The sequence below is a fragment of the Spermophilus citellus genome, assembly GCF_964194105.1.
Source record: "Spermophilus citellus genome assembly, chromosome: X".
NCBI lineage: Eukaryota > Metazoa > Chordata > Mammalia > Rodentia > Sciuridae > Spermophilus > Spermophilus citellus.
The window spans coordinates 35,114,464-35,132,220 of record NC_138190.1 but is presented as its reverse complement, the minus strand read 5'-3'; the positions used below and the strand labels follow the sequence as shown (position 1 = coordinate 35,132,220).

The 17,757-nt window shown below is 38.9% G+C and overlaps 1 protein-coding gene across 9 annotated transcripts in view; it reads left to right on the top strand.

Annotated features, from left to right (window-relative positions):
• CASK (calcium/calmodulin dependent serine protein kinase) overlaps positions 1 to 17,757 on the top strand; it is a 385,036-nt gene that overhangs the window by 208,444 nt on the left and 158,835 nt on the right. The gene's annotated exons all lie outside the window — the stretch shown is intronic.

Sequence of the window (17,757 nt, the reverse complement as noted above, 5' to 3'; positions counted from 1 at the left end):
TATTAACTGCAGAAATTTGGTTTCTAGAATTCCCATAATTTTTACTTCAGCAATTTCTCATGTTCCTGGAAGGAATCACTTAGAGCAAAAACTGGTGTTGCTAAGGGTGTAGCTTAATGGTAGAGCTGTGTGCCTGGGTTCAATTCCTAACACCATCAAAGTTAAAAAAAAATGCAGCTTGAAGTAATTTAGAAAAGAATGGAAATGGAATGTAGTTTCTCAGTGATTAATAAAAGATCGTTTTAATATTTCCAGTTGGAGCTTAAGAATCTTTGGCAGGGGGCCAGGGTGCCCTTGTTTCTTCCTCCATTGTCCCAAAAACTCAGTGTATGATACACAACCATGGGCTCCTTCTGTCATTCAAGCCAAAAACCTAGGGCTCTTCCTGGATTCCTCTCTTTCCCTCATGCCTCATATCCACTCACCAGCTGCGGTCTCAAGAGAAGAAATGTCTCCAGAGAAGAGATGTCTCCAGAGAAGGGTCCCAAGGCTTCCCAGTGGAGAGAGGGAACTCAGCTCAGTAGCAGCGAGGTTCTTCAGCAGGAGCCAGATAAAGGCCGAGACAGAGTTTATTTAGGAAGGTAGATAACGCATTCAAGAATATGAGCTGTCTCCAGAGTGAGGAGCAGCCCGGATTTGGGCTTGGGGGAGGGGGTGGGGTCCAATATTTATGGAAGGGCATATCAGGGGCCATACAGGAGGTGGATCCAGGATGGAGCCGCCAGTTTTCCTGTGCTTGGTATTTCTCCCTCATTTTACAAGTGCATAGGCCTGGGGCCTGTTGTTCAAGATTTACTACTATGCTTTTAACATATCAATGGCTTGGGGGGGGTGTTTCCTTTAAGATTCAGGGCTTCTCTTTATCCTAAATCCACATCTCACTGCTACTAGAGCCTCTTTCACCTCACCACCATAAAGTGTCATATTTCAGGAGAGCTTCCTAGGTGCCAGACTTCTTGCTATTTGCTTTATCTGCAATTCTTATTTAATCTTGAGAAACACCCTGAGAAACAAACATCTCCGAAGTCAACACTTGTCACTTTTGCAGTGTTCTGTTAGTCACCCAGAGCCAGACCTGATTCGTTGCAGGAAGAGTAAATATCAGTAGATAATGATCATGTTAAGATGATCATCTTAACATCTACCACACATGTGAGCAGTCACTGAACCAAAGTCAGAACTGTTGGCAGATCGTTTATTGAACTAAAGCACCTGAATAGGTGTAAGTTTTGCCAGTTCTTGTTACCATACCCAGGTCTGTCAGTTCATTGTCTAGACTTGGGAGGTGGGAGTTGGTGGAAAGGAAATCGGTTTTATTGAAGCCAGCCCTGATGGGTTTACCTTGCTGAAAGCTCCATCTAGGGTACACAAAAGGGCTTTTGTAAGGAGGGAATGCAAATGTAGTGGGACAATGGGCAGGTAGGCTTTTACAAAGCAGGCAGGTGGAGGTGGGGTGGTTGGTCTTCTGATCTTCTTGGGCTTGTGTCTCCTTCCCTCACTCCCTCTGACTGGAATGTCACAATAGACCTTGACCTCCTGGGGCTAGTTACAAACATATTAATTTCTTTCAAGTTCAACATCACAACAATTTATGTTTTGTGTTAGTTGATGCATAGAATCAAAGAATCAGGAAGGGTGTTCCTCATCGTATTCACTGAAGATCACCAAATATTCTGGGTTTTGTAAATCTCAAGAAAGGTTAAGTAGCAGTTAACATCTTAATGATTTAACTGCTGCTTTTCTTTCCAATTTAGAATGCCAGACAAAGGGAATAAGGAAGGGGCAGGGGTGGAGTGGGGGGAGGGAATGACTCTGCCAAGGACAGCTCCCAAGAGCTGTTACCTCCTTAAGAATCTTGATTATTAGTGCTCTATATTTTTCTTAAACAGTGCAATTCACTCAACAAATATTCATCAGAGTTTCTTCTGTGTTCTCAATGGCATGTGGAGGTCACAGAAAGCAGTCTGTTAGCCATGGAATAATTTAGGATTTCTGGAAATTTGAATGAGATTCCACAAGCAAGCCACGAATTTAGATTCATATGTGATGTGTGATACAGACTTCAAATGCTGCCCTTTCTAGGGAGGAAACAGTGAGTCAAAGTGATTCCGAAAGGCTTTGTGAAAGCAAAAGGAGGAACAAGAAGAGAACACCTGGTGAGAGACCACTCTGAGCCAGGGATCTTACAGTTAAGAGCCCTGGAGGTGGGTGATGGAGGCTGGAAAGGTTAAGTAGCTTGGGGAAGGTAGACACAACTAGTCAGGTAGCTTTCAAATAACCTCTTTCTCTGCCTTGGAAAGCAAAAATTACTGGCTTTCCTTGCAGGTCCATATTGGCACCTTATGATACAGGATTCAGTTTCAAGTACTTTTAATTTCATTCAGGCAGAGTTTCCTGTTCTAGACTCTGAGGCAGCAGAAACTGACTATAGAAGAAATAAAGGCCATTTTGTTTTTCACTCTTTGAAAGCCCTGAGCTTCATTAAGCTAACTTGTCATCCAGCAACATCGGTATAAAGTCTTCATGATTTAAGGGATTTTGTGTTCCTAATTGAAATTTTAAAAAAACAAGTTTTATTTACATTTTCCTAAGAAATCGGGAAATATTGTTGTATCTGATAGAAAAGGAATGAAGTACCAGGAAATACAAGACTAACAAAAATATTACTTGAAATGTCAAGAATAATAAAGTATTTTGCAGGGTCTCTGTAAAAAGTGGCCCCTTGGGAGTTTCCTATTCAGATCAGTGGGAGTTTTCTTTAGTTCTTCTTCATCTTTCCCATCCTTCTTCTCTTTGAAGTTCTACTTGTGTTGTAAGAATCTGAACACTCTTGCCTCAGTTCGAATTACTTCCTATATCACCTGCCAAATACTTATCTTCTAAGTGTTCTGCTCTGACCCTCACGCTCTGCCTCCTGAAGTGTTTCCTACAGTTCAAGTCCTGACTTGTGCTAAGTTTCCTTGATACTTCTGTGAGTATTAACTGTAATATTTAATCAGGCCCCAGAATTCCTTTGGAGTGGTTCAGTGACAGTGATCTAAAGGGCAGGCACGTCATCATTCATTTTGGTGGGCTGTATACAAACAGCAAGGGTACATGAGCGCTTTCCTGAGTCACCTCAGTTTGGGGGGTTTAGAATTAGGGGCCCTTATCAGTTTCCTTCAGAGTCAGAAACCAGAGAACATTGGACAGCTTTGAACCTTTGTGTTTCAACTCAAAAGTTATTTTTAGGCCATCTGAGCTTCTGTCTAAACTGGCTGCACTTGGCCTTGTAAATATTCTGTCTGACCAATCAGGAGCTCAGGGCATTGGAACACTTTTGTGCAAGAAGAGAAGACCTGGCTGGACACAGTGGCGCACACCTGTATTCCCAGCGACTCAGGAGACTGAGGCAGGAGGATCACGAGTTCAAAGCCAGCCTCAGCAACAGTGAGGTCCTGTCTGTAAATAAAATACAAAATAGAGCTGGGGATGTGGCTCAGTGGTCAAGTGCCCCTAAATTCAATCCCCAGTACCCCACCCACCCACCCCGCCGCCAAAAAAAAAAGACCTGCCTAATTTTATCCACATTCAAACATCACAAGGTAATGATGATGATTTTTTGTAAAAAGAGGTCAGTGGAAAGTCTTGTCCAGTTCAATGCACATTCAAGCCAGTGTTTGCCTTAAGGAGGAATGAGGCACAACCTGGTTACTCAAACCTGTGGTTTGTTCAAGGTTTGTCAGCCCCTTGCTGTCTTCAGGATGTGGTGTCTGGCCACAACCCTGTTTCCAGTTGCACTGCTCTCAGGCCCTCACCTCCTGCTACAGGCAGCTCTAATCATGGGCATCCCACCTAGGGTGCAGAAAAAGGACCTCTGCTTGCTAGCTAGAGCTGATTTCTCAATAAGCAGTGGGAGCATTTATCTCAAGTACCACTAAAAACAGCAGAGTTTAGACATTTATAATTGCACAGAAAATTTATTAGCCTTCTGAAAAAAGTGTAATGACAAAACATAAATGAACCTAATGATCCAAATTTCACTATCCTTCAACTGTGACTTTTGTCTTTTCATATAGACCTCAATGTGCTGGCTGGACATTGTCCTCTAAGAATGCACAGCACAGAAACACTATGCAGGCTCAGTAGTGGTCACAAGAATTAGGTTCACCTCAAAGGTGAAAAGCAGATGAGAAATTAGTAGGCTTAGAGGAGGGGACAAACTTTAGCCATGGGTCAGACAAGGCAAAAATGTCTTTGAATTTCAGCATCTTTGAATCACTCAAATTTAATTCACCTCATGCTTCAGAAGCAACCATTCTCTCCCCCCCCCCTCTCTCTCAGTTTTTTTGTTTGTTCTGTTTTTGTTTTTGTTTTGTTCTTATGGTACTGGGGACTGAACCCTGGGAAGCTCCACCACTGAGCTAGATCCCCAGCCCTTTTCAATATTTTTAATTTATTTAGTTATTTGTACCAGGGATTGAACCCAGGAGCACTCAACCTCTGAGCTACATCCCTAGCCCCCTTTCTATTTTATTTACAGAGAGGGTCCCACTGAGTTGCTAAGGGCATTACTAAGTTGCTGAGGCTGGCTTTGAATTTGCAATCTTCCTGCTTCAGCCTCCTGAGCTGCTGGGATTACAGGCATGCACCACAGTACTTGGCCTTATGTTTTTATTTTGATACAGGGTCTCACTAAGTTGCTGAGGCTGATCTAGAATGTGATCCTCCTTTCTCAGCTTCCCAAGTAGTTGGAATTATAGGCATGCTTAACTACACAGGCAATCGATCATTTTTTTCCTGTGAGTTCTTTGAAATGCCAAAGTAAAGATTTCTGAAAATGAAGCATTTGATCACATCAGACCCTGGGAAACAGCAACTTGGGTTGCATTAAGGTCATTAAGAAAGCACCATATATCAGTGCCCCGAATTCTCATCCCTCCACTATCTCTTTCCAGGACCAAGGTTTCATGACCATTGATTTTATTAACAATCACTTCTTTTGAACTTCTAGATAAAATTAAGTCCTTGTTCCATATCACTTTCTATCCTTATTCAAAGGGGGAAAAGAAAGAGAGATGAGGAAGAACTGAGTATCTGAGGTCTTCCTCCTGTACTGGTTAGTGGGTTAGTGTTTGCATTTGGTTTCTCATATTCAGAGCACCAAGTATTGAAGTAATCAGTTTTTCTGAGAACCACTGTTAAAAATTAGTAATAGGACTCGGGATGTAGCTTAATGGTACAGCACCTGCCTAGCATGCACAAGGCCCTAGGTTCCATCGCCAGCACAAGAAAAAAAGGAAGGAAGGCGAAAAGAAGAAAGATTAATAGTAATAAATGACAGCCTCTGAATTTTAAAGATATTTCTAAAATAAATGCTATTATTACTTTCCTATTCTAGATGATAGTTTTAGGTCTATACAGGACAAATGACTTGCCTGTGGTAATAAAACTGGTATACTATAACCCCAGATTGTCTGATTTCAGAGTCCACATTCTTTTTTTTTTTTTTTTTTGGCTGGGGGTTGGGGAGAGAGGTTGTAGGTGCCTGATGTTAAACTCAGGGGCCCTCGAACACTGAGCCACATCCCCAGCCCCATTTTGTATTTTATTTTGAGACAGGGTCTCACTGAGTTGCTTAGTGCCTCGCTTTTGCTGAGGTTGGCTTTGAACTTGCGATCCTTGGAGCCCACGTTCTTGTATACTACTTTATACATACTCTCACTGTATAAGATAGTACCCACAAAATCTGTTTTGTTGCTTTGGATAAAGTGACCCAAAAAATGTATCTCATTTATGTACAAGTTTCCAGATTTCGATCTGGAAACTTATTAACTCCTGTCACCCTTCCATTGTAGAGGTACCCCTTTCCCTTAGTAATCAATAAATATTCTGAGGGTCATATTTTGAGACTCCATGAAATGTTTTTCTTCCACACCATGGAATTAGCATCCATTGATGATGATTCTTGTCTAAATCCACAGTTTCACTGGTGTTTGCATCTTGGTAATCCTTTGATAGAGAAGTTAGACTTGAAGCAATCATTTTAAGGCATCACTCTAAATAAATCTTGTTTTATTTATTTCTCAAAGAGAAGCATAGGTATCAAGAGTTTCTAATATTTTCATATTGCCTCATCTTTCTCTTCCTCCAAATGGTAAAATGTGTTGTTTTAATAAAAGTACAAAGAAAGCATTAAAGCTAGGAAATAATAAGTTCTCTAAAGTTCCATATCTCCGGAAATATTTAGTAGAAGAAAATTGGAAGAAAGATGCCGAAGTTAAATTTTAACGCAGTCTGTAAGTGGTTCACTTCTTGCATGGTGCTCTGGCCAGCAGAGGGCACTGTATCACCGGCCCTTGATAAACCCATTGCTATCAGCCACAGCAGCTGTCCGCATTGCACTATTTTCTAACTGGAAACTTAAAGCAATAGAAAAGTTTGGGGTTTCTTTTTGTTTTAATTTTAAGCTCTAATAAAATTATAAACTATATTTTAGTAGCTGAAAACCAATTTAAATGTGATAGAATAAAAGTAATTGTATAGACAATGGATTTCTGTCCTTAAGATGAAAACCCAGTACCACTTATCTGCCTTTAATACACTATGTCCTTTGGGGATTGTTTTGTTTTATTTTGTACTAGTGATTCTCACAAGAGTGACCTTGGTAAAAAATTCAGAACCATAGTTATGATGGTAAAAAGAAAGTCTTGATATTTTAGTATGTGAAAGTTTTCATTACCATCTTTCAGTTTTTAACTTTTTAAAAAATCATGGCAACCGATGGATATAGTTGTAAAAGGCAAATAGTACTAAAAGGCTTGTAATAATAACAATAAGTGTAATTTAAAGTATGTTTCACCTTTTGAAGAAAGCATAGGAGAAATCACCTTTGTCCTCCACTGTAGTCACTTTCTCCTGTCAGCCTATGAAGACCCCTTCATCTTAAGAGATGCCCTAGCCAGATGCAGTGGTGCTTGAAGGTAATCTCAGTAAGTTGTGCGGCTGAGGCAGGAGGATCTCATGTTGGAGGCCAGCCTGGGTAATATCGCCAGACCCTATCTCAAAAACTAGAAAGGGTTGGGGGTGTGGCTCAGTGGTAGAGCGCCCCTGCGAAGGGGAAAAAAAAATACCCTAATTGTTTCATTATTCAGTTCTCTCCATCAGGGGGAGTATATGCTTGTTAGTATGGTTGAGAACTACTCCCCACCACGTAAAAGGTTTAGAAAGTTTGTGTGTGTATGTCTCTCTCTCTCTCTCTCTCTCTCTCTCTGTGTGTATGTCTCTCTCTCTCTCTCTCTCTCTCTCTCTCTCTCTCTCTCTCTCTCTCACACACACACACACACACACACACATATGCAAGCACACACAGGCTTGTGAGTTTCCAAGTAAAATAATTTGGAGCGTTGCCTTTTTTTGCTAAAGAAAATTCTTAAATTCACTGTTGCTTTTTAAAAATCTCATTCCATACATTCTCTTCATTTACATTTTATATGCATCATTTATCTGTTGCTGCATACCAAACCACCCCCAGACTTGGTAGCTTAACAAAACAATCTTGATTCATTCTCAACTCTGCAGTTTGTTCTGAGCTGAGCTGTCTTCTGAGTCTCACCTGGGATCATTCATGCAACATAGTCATCTGGCAGCTCAACTGAGGCTTGATGGTTCAAGATATCCTCACTCACATGTCTAGAGAGTTACTTGGGATGGTTTGGCAAGCTGGACATCCCTCTCTATGTGATTTTTCATCCTGGATTTATTTACGATGAGATGATCTTAGGGTTCCAAGAGAGGAAAACTGGCAGCTGCAAAGTTTCTTAAAGCTTTGCTCAGATGTCATACAACATCCACAATATTTTATTTTTATAATTATGATTATTATTATTTGGTGCCAGGGATTGAACCCAGGGGCACTTAACCACTGAGCCCGTTTTATATATATATATATATATATATATATATATATATATATATATATATATATATATATATATATAATTTACAGACAGGGTCTCGCTGAGTTGCTTAGGGCCTCACTAAGTTGCTGAGGCTGGCTTTGAACTCGTGATCCTCCTGCCTCAGCCTCCCAAGCTGCTGGCATTACAGATGTGCACCACCACACTGGCCACAATATTTTTACTGGTCAAAACAAGTCTCAATATCTGTCCAAATTCAAAAAGAATGGCAGAGAATTCAGGGTCATTTTTAATCTACCTCATTTATTTTTAATATTCTTGTAATTTTAAAGTTCTAACAACACTTATATTTCTTCCTCAAAGTGCAGTGCATTGGTTCTTTTCTTTGAGATGAATATAGTATGTGTACCTCAGAGTCCACTATTTCCTGAGTATATTCCTCAAAGAAAAAGACATTGTATTTGCAAAGGGATGCCCTTCATGACCCCCTTAGGTCTTGGAGCTGTTGTTATTTTGTTTCTTCTTCATTTTTTTAAAATTTAGATGGGATGGGCTGGGGATGTGGCTCAAGTGGTAGCGCGCTCGCCTGGCATGCGTGCGGCCCGGGTTCGATCCTCAGCACCACATACCAACAAAGATGTTGTGTCCACCGAAAACTGAAAAATAAATATTAAAATTCTCTCTCTCTCTCTAAAAAAAAAGCCATTAAAAAAATAAATAAATAAATTTAGATGGGATGTTTTGTTTTACTTTATTAATTATTTCTATGTGGTGCTGAGGATTGAATCCAAGGCCTCACACATGCTAGGCAAGTGCTCTAGCACTGAGCCATAAAACCCCAGCTCCTCTTTTTCATTTTTAAAGATATATTACATGTGCCATGAATTTATGCTGCTTCCTTTGTATTATTCCTATAGTCTCTCCTTTTCTTTTCTGTTTCCAGAATATTAATCTAGCTTTTCAGTAAGACCAGAAGAAAAATCGAATTCTGCTACTTTCCAATAGTATGTTTCACCCTGAGAGCTGGATAAATTCACTGGTCTCTCCAACACTAGAGAGTGAACAGCTGCAGAAAGATGACCAGACTAGCAGGGTGGAGCAGCTCCCCCCTCCCCACTGTCTAGGTTGTACTCATTACTCAAAGTTTCTTTTCTTTTCAGGATCACAAATATCAAATTATTGGACCATAACACTCACATTGACTTACTTAGCTGCCTTCTCTCTACTTGCCATAGATATCTGGAACCCTCCACTCTGTCCCCGCAAGAGCTGACCCTACGTGTTCCTGTGTTTTTCAAGCCTTGCTAGCCACAAAGGGGAACTGAATATGAACATGCATGCAAACCTCATCAGTTCCCTTTGCAGCCATCTGAGCATATTTTTTATTCATATAGAGGAAACAAGTGTTTTTCTTTGAGTAAAAACTGAATTTCCACGTGGAATTGAAGCATTTCTGCTTCTGACAGCTGGGGGCGGGGAGGTGGACCACAAGAGAAAAGGGCACTAATTGGTGAGAAAGGCATTTAAAAGAGAAAGTAGGGGGCTGGGGCTGGGGCTCAGGGGTGGAGCGCCTGCCTCGCATGCATGGGGCACCCGGTTCCATCCTCAGCACCACATAAAAATAAATAAAGATATTGTGTCTATCTACAACTAAAAAAAAAAAATACAAAAAAAGAGAGAAAGTAGGGCAACAAGAGGTACAAAAGTGAATCAGGGAAGAGAAAGAGGAGCTGCTGAGTACTGAAAAGGAAAAAAAAAAAACTGTGGGGGGGGGGGTGACAGGAGTGCTAGAAAGTCTCCATAATTAAAAGGGTCCAGAAGAGGCAGGAAACACAGAAGGGAACTGACTACTAAGGAACTGTCTGTAACAGCTATGCCAGCAGTATTGATGGAAGACATAAAAACTTTGGGTCTAGAAACTTGCTGTTGTACAAAACTTGAAAATATGACACAGTAGAGTGATTGATTACCGTTCCCACCTGAGTTCTTGATACTGAGCCAGGGTTTTTTTTTTCTTTTCTTTTCTTTGGTACCAGGAATTGAACCAAGGGCGCTTAACCCCTGAGCTGCATCCTCAGCCCTTTTTATTTTTTTGTTTTGAGACAGGGTCTCACTGAATTGCTTGGAGCCTTGCTAGATTGCTGAGGCTGGCTTTAAACTCATGATGCCCCTGCCTCAGCCTCTGGAGCCACTGGGATTACAGGTGTGCACCACCGCGCCCAGTCGAGCCAGGTTTCTAAGGAAGGTGCTTGTCCCTATTTCACAATGCAATGTGGTAACCAGTTGAACCACCCTGATTAGGCAAAACAAAGCCAAGGATTGGTTATGTTTTAGCATGTCTTATTCTGCCATCTCACCAGGCACCCCCATTTTCTTTTACTTGCTCAAATTTCAGAGTATGGTTCTGACTAGCATAAAATGGAATGGATCTGCTACCTCTCTTGTCCAGGACTTTGCTATAATGAATGAAAGCTAAGGCTAAGTTACCCCTTTTGAGTTATACATCCTCCATTCATTGGATCCAAATTGGTTCCCACTGTATATCTCTAGTTCTGATGTTTACTCTCAGCTTCTACCCATTCCATTTTGTGTATTTCCCCTATCTTTCCCTTGGCATTTGGGTATTTGGATAACACTGTATTTTTCTTACTTGCTTGGTGCAGTTTTTTAAAACTGATTTGGTCTTCCTAACAACCCTTTCAGTAGAGGAAATAGAGCTGATCCAAGATTACATAGTAATTGGTGGAACCAAAAATTGAACTCAGGTAGTCTGACTGTGTCACCCACCCTTTTAACCTGCTATACTGCCTCTTGACTCATTATTTAATGATGTTACTGGGCTAATAAAACCTATCAGGTTCAGACTCACCATAATTCTTGTCCTGCCCTTACCAATAAAATCGGAAGTATTCCACATACATTGGCCAAGACTAATCCCCTGGACTGCATTTGAATGGGCAATACCTACATTTTCCTGGAAACTTGTTTTTTTCTAATTTTACTTCACCCCCTAGTGAATGGTTAATTCTTTCCTTAGATATGCTGATACATTTAATCAGGTCATCTTGTCTAAGAGACTTTCTATCTCTTTAAAATTCTTCTACATATCTGTATTTAGGTTTTGGGGGTCTATAGTTTAGTATCCAGAAAACATTTCTATTTTCATGATTTCAGAGATCACCTAATTTGTTGCCTCTGTATTATTTGTAACTGAAATACCAACCTGTTGAATTATAATTTTATCTACAAATTCTTTAGCTTAGTCCTTAAGGGATGTATATCAAAGGGCCAGTGTTTAATCTAGATTTATTGATTAGAAAAAATATTTTACTTTGCTTATGAGCAAAATAAACCATATACAAAATAAAAGGCAAGCACATTAGAACTTATTTGTAGCCCATATAAATAAGAAAGGATTGTGCTCCAGAATATATAAAGAATTACTTCAACAATTTTTAAACCTTTATTTTACTTATTTATTTTTATGTGGGGCTGAGGATCAAACCCAGTGCCTCACGCATGCTAGGCAAGCACTCCACCACTGAGCTACAACTCCAGCCCTTCAACAATTTTTTAAAATATTTTTTAGTTGTAGAGGGACACAATATCTTTATTTTATTTATTTTTATGTGGTGCTGAGGATCAAACCTGGTGCCTCATGTATGCAAGGCAAGTGCTCTACCACTGAGCCACAACCCCAGCCCTTCATAATTTTTTTTTCCAAACTGGAGTTTTTTTCTTTTTTTTTTTATTTCTTACATACATGACAATGATGGAATGCATTACATTCATAATTATCCATTCACAGCACAATTTTTCATAACTCTGTATATAAAGTATGTTCACACCAAATTATGCCATTCACAATTTTTTAGAAGGAAAAAAGGCAAGCAACTCAGGATAAAAGGGAGGAGAAAAGGTTTAGATATGAATAGAAGAAACCTACGTAAGCAAAAAATAACATGAGATGATGCTCCCTAGCACTGGTAATGAGGGATGTGCCAGTAAAAACCACAATGAGATACCATTTCACACCTATCAAATTGAGGAAATTTAGTAAATGTGATAAAACCAAGTGTTAGTGAGGATGTGGGTAAATTGGAACTCATGGCTGCCTAGTGGCACGATGGGTATATAAATGGTAAAATCACTTTGGAAAGTGATTTGTCAAAACCAAGACAAGCAGACAGACCCTTACAACCAAGCATTCTTACTTCTATCAACTATAGACAACCTTCATGCATGGGTGCAAGGCATACAAAAGACTTTGCTCAATTGTGGTTTCTAATAGTGGACCAAGTGGAAACCACCTAAGTGCCCATTGTCAGGGGAAGTGGAGAAATGAACTATTGTTTTTTTTTTTTTTCCTACAGTGAAGTACTGTATCAGTGAAAATTAATGAATAAAACTTCCTTGTTATCAACTAGATAAGCATAATTTGAGTGAAAAAAAGTTACAAAGGGCTATAATACTAAGACACCATTTGTGTGAACTTTTGAAACAAAAAAATGCATATTCTTATGCACATATATGTTGTAAAAGTACAAAAATGTATATTCAAATGATATGTGCTAACTTTAGGAAATAGACTTGCGGGTTGGTATGAAGTGAGCTTTAGGATATCTAACTTTTTGGATTGCACATATGGGTGTGAGAAAAAAAAATTTTAAACTGGAGATTGAACCCACAGACGCTTTACTACTGATCCACATCCCAGCCTTTTTAGTTTAAGATAGAGTCTCATTAAGTTGCTGAGAGACTCCCTTAGTTTCTGGGGCTGGCCTCTTGGCAGTCCTCCTGCCTCAACCTCCCAAGTGGCTGGTGAGAGAACTTTTAAGTGAGGCCAAAATATTAACACCTGTCCAATTTGGATGATGAGTGCTTACCTGCCTATTACGTTGTATTTTTTTTCTTTTTATGTATTCTAAAGTGTTTCATTACTAAACAAAACAAAAATTTTATATGTGAAATTACCAGGCCAGATTATAACTAACAATTAACTGTTGCTCCTGAAATAATTTGCATGGCTTATTAAAGCAAAAAGAGATTCTGTGCACACCTGTATCTAAACCATAATTAGAAAACTTTTCCAAAGCTTGTCTTATGCATTTCATGGGCTAGAAGCACAATCAATTAGGGTAACATGCTCATATTCAATTTCATTTTTTTCTTCAATTCCACCTGTATGAGTCTGTTCTGGATCATTATCCCTATTTCAGAGAGAGCTTTCAGAATGTACAAATGTATGATAGCTGGAAAACCAGTCTTAAGGAGTTTGGTGTTTTGATATCAGACAATTTTGATGAATGATCAGCAGAACTTTGGCCCCAAATAGATGTTCATGGCATCTTAAGATTTGTAAAGCAAAAGACATCTCAGCAGTCACTACAGTGCATGGATAAAATGAAAAAAAAATGGAAAACATTTTCTTAGCAGAGACAGTGAAATGGAAGCTTACCAACTTGCATCCCTTCATATGGAAAATATAGTTACTGCTTATACTCCAATGCAATGGAGACTAAATGGTGATAATGCTTGTAAAGCACCCAGCACAGTAAAAAGTACATAAATAAGCTTTTTGGGGAGAACCCCAAGGGGCACTTAATCACTGAGCCACACCCCCAGCCCTTTTTTATATTTTATTTAGAGACAAGGTCTCACTGAGTTGCTTAGGGCCTCGCTAAATTGCTGAGGCTGCCTTTGAACTCAAGATCCTCCTGCCTCAGCCTCCCAAGATGCTGGGATTACAGGCATTTGCCACCGTGTCTGGCAGCTTTTACTTGGCTTCTCATTCTATTGCATGTGAACTTGAAGGAGGAAAATAAGAGGCAAAATGGAGGTTTAGTACAAATCTGTACCTCCTCTCCACTTCTCGACCCACTGTTAGAACCACCCAACCAGCTTGCCAAGTCTTCCTCTGTAAATCCAGACTGAGCTGAGGTGCTGCCGGCAGCCATTCAGCTGAGCCATGTAGCCATGACAAACGACACTGCGCCAGCCATCCAACCTGAGAGTGTGCCATAGTTTCTCTTTCATCTGAGTTGACGTAATTCGGATTATATTTGGAGTTACAAATGCTTTCTTCCAGTCAAAATATAAGCTTCTTTAAAGTTTATGGTGTTTGTGGGTGCCTGACACAAAAGGCTCTCCAGTGAATATCATATCTGTTGAGAATATTTCTCCTGCTTTATGCTTTCGCTTTTGTAGTTATAGATGAACAGAATGCCTTTATTTTATTTATTTTTATGTGGTGCTATGGATCGAACCCAGTGCCTCACACATGCTAGGCAAGCGGTCTACCACTGATCTATAGCCCAGCCCTTGGTTTACAGTTTTTGACAAAGAAGAATCTAAATTTTTTGTTCAGTCAAATCTATGGATTTTTCCCTATACCCATTTTTTTCCCAAGGGGGTTGTGCTGGGGTTAGAACCCCAGGGTGCTTTACCACTGAGCTACTTCTCCAGACCTTTTTAATTTTGAGTTTGAGATGAGGCCTCACTAAATTGCTGAGGCTGGCCTCTAACTTGTGATCCTCCTGCCTCAGCCTCCTGATTCACTGGGATTACAGGCCACCACACCTAGATTTATTTCTTTTTTTAATTAATAGAAAATTCTTTCCCACCCACAGATGAGTTAGTCACCTATGTTTTTTAATATTTTAGTGATCTCATTATTTACATTTCAATTTTACATCTACTTATATTTTTTTTTGGTGTGATACAAGGTGAGGCAATAAGTTAGCTTTTTAGTTTAAGAAAGTATAGCACTATTGATTAATCTATCCTTTCCTTCCTGGTGCTTTTTATAATGTTTCCTTTATTTGTGGTGATTCTCTCTAAGGGAATAAAATATATCAATTACCTAAGAAGCTTTGTAATATTCTAGCACATCTTGACTTACAGAATCTTAGGTCTCCCTCTGATTTGTTCCTGCCCTGACTCTTTTGAGAGCTATTAATATGTCATATACTCTTCTCATATGTCATCTAGGGTCTACAAAGAGATGTGTACTCTGTCCCACTGATTAGTTTATCTTTTCATCTGCTCTTCAATGTTTTTCTTATTGAAGGATAAGAATATATTTTAATATCTGGTAAAGTAAGTTTCCATTACACAGGTTAAATATTCCTTATCTGGGATGTTTGGACAAGAAGTGTTTTGGATCATAGAAGTGTTTTTCTGATTCAGGAATATCTGCAGAGACTTTACCATTTGAGCATCCCTAACCTAAAAATCCAAAATCTGAAACTTAAAAATGTTTCAGGGTTTCAGGGCTGGGGCGTAGCCCAGTGGTAGAGCACTTGGCTAGCATGTGCCAGATCCTAGTTTCTATCCCCAGTATTGACCAAAAAACGTTTCAGATTTTGAAACATTTGGGATTTCAGCTTTTCAGATTAGGGATACTCAACAAGTACTTCAAATACCTAAAAATTAATTAGCTCATTAACATGTTTCTGCAGCATCCAGGTTGCTTGTTCAGAGAACTCTATTTCATGTTGTTTTTCTCTTATGAATAATTTTCAATAATGCCAAGGTTCAAATAGTTGCAATTATATCAGTTCTATTTTTATATCAGCAGGACTAATCCATTTTTAAAAGTTGAAAATAAAACCTTGAGCCTGAGTATAGTGGTACACGCCTGTAATCCCAGTGGCTCAGGAGCCTAAGGCAGGAGAAAATGAGTTCAGAGCCAGCCTTAGCAACTTAGTGAGGCCCTAAGAAATTTAGCAAGACCCTGTCTCTAGACAAAAAAGGGCTGGGAATGTGGCTCAGGGATTAAACACCCCTGAGTTCAATGCCTGGTACCAAAAGAAAAAAGAAAGAAAGAAACTCTACTGTACTGGAAGAGAATTGTCTTTTTCTACCAATAGGATGGGGGAAAGTCAACCACCCTCAAACCTGGTTTCACACAGAAGACATTCCAAAACTAACAGCAGTACTCAGCATTGAGGTCTCAGTACTCAACATTGAGGTCTCACTCTGGTAGGCAGGTGGTGCATCTTGCCCTTGTTTGGTTTTGCATATGTGAGATGTTATTTAGAAACTTGTTTTGAAGGTCTTTTGCAAGGTGAAAGTATGTATATATGTCTGAATTTCCCTTTTTGGTATGTTTTTTAGCACTGAACCTTGGGTTGGGGGAGGTAAGAACAGTGTTTCCTGCTTACATACACCAATGTTCAGTAGGAAATAAAAAGATTTTATGCAATAAATAGCCCTATATTTGGTGAGTCAGTAGCATACTTTTCTAAAAACTAATATTTCTATCAGTAAACAACCCATTATAAGGTTACAGACAGATGGACTTTCATCAAAATTTATTTTATTGAAAATAATATTATAGCAAGAATTAACTCAATAAGCTTTATAAAAAAATTTTTTAAGAATGCCAGTGTGGGGGCTGGGGTTGTGGCTAGTGGTAGAGCGCCCGCCTAGCACATGAAAGACCCTGGGTTCGATATTCCGCACCACATAAAAATAAATAAATAAAGGTATTGTGTCCAACTACAACTAAAAAATAAATATTAAAAAAAAAAAGAATGCCACTGTCAGGGCTGAGGTTCTGGCTCAGTGGAAGAGCACTTGTCTTGCATGTGTGATGCACTGGGTTCGATTCTCAGCACCACATACAAATAAATAAAATAAAGGTCCATCAACAACTAAAAAGTATTTTTTTAAAAAAATCATTAAAATAGAATGCCACTGTGTAAGGCTTAGGGATTAGTATAGTCATCTCACTTAATAATGAGATAGCTTCTAGAACTGAATGTATTTATATTTTAATGTTCCTTAGAACTGATAATAATAATTTATAATATAATTTAACCATTCAAATTGTGTGTTTTGAATAGAGACATGTTAAGGATACAAAATGTTTACCAATAATGTAAAATGAATTTTTAATTTCAAGGACATGAGGTAAGATCAAAGTTTCCAAAATCATACAAACAGAAGTGCTGAATTTCATTTAGATGGCATTTATTAACATTGTCAGGCCAAAGTAATTAAAATAATTTAATTACTTTTTTTCTGGGCCACTAATTTTTCTGCAGATTTTAATTTTTATCTGCAAACGTAGCTTGTTTTTAAGTATATTTTTTTTTGCTATGGCCTATTCTCTCTTCAACAAGTTGTGCACTTTACTGAAATAAGGTTAACTCACACACTGAACAAAAGCCAAATCTCATTAAAATAAATTCAGCTCTACAAAAAGCCTCCATGTTCTTAAACTCTGATTTCCCAGCCAGTGGCCTAACTTGAGTTTTAAGAAGTAATCTAACAAAAATTTCATATTCTGTGACAGAAACTTACAAATGGACCCTTAGAATTTATCATTAACACACTTTTACATATTGATTCAATGGCACTTTGGCTTGGTGGGTAGCCAAAGACCTTGACAAATGCTGGACAAACTGTCGAGGAGGTTTGCCTAATGACACCTCCCCGGGGAGAAATTGTATAATATTCTATGTAGCTATACCCATGTAGATTGACTAGGAAAAAAGCTAAAGAATACCCAGTTTTTGCTGCTTTTTTTTAAACACCCTTTCCTTCCCTTTCTCCATGTCTTCTTCATTCATCTACCCATTCTTTCATCCCTTCATTCATTCAATTATTCAATAAAAATATATTGATTTCCTATGTGCCAAGTAATATACTAAGCTCTAAAGTTGCTGAGGCTGACCTTAAACTTATGATCCTCCTACCTCAGCCTCCCCAGTAGCTGGGATCACAGGCATTCACTGCCACATATGGATTACTTCTTTTAATACAAATCTCTAGGGTTTCTTTTATTATCTTGAATCTTTAATTTTGTACCTTACATAAATAATCATGTGATACATACCCTTTTGCAATTTTG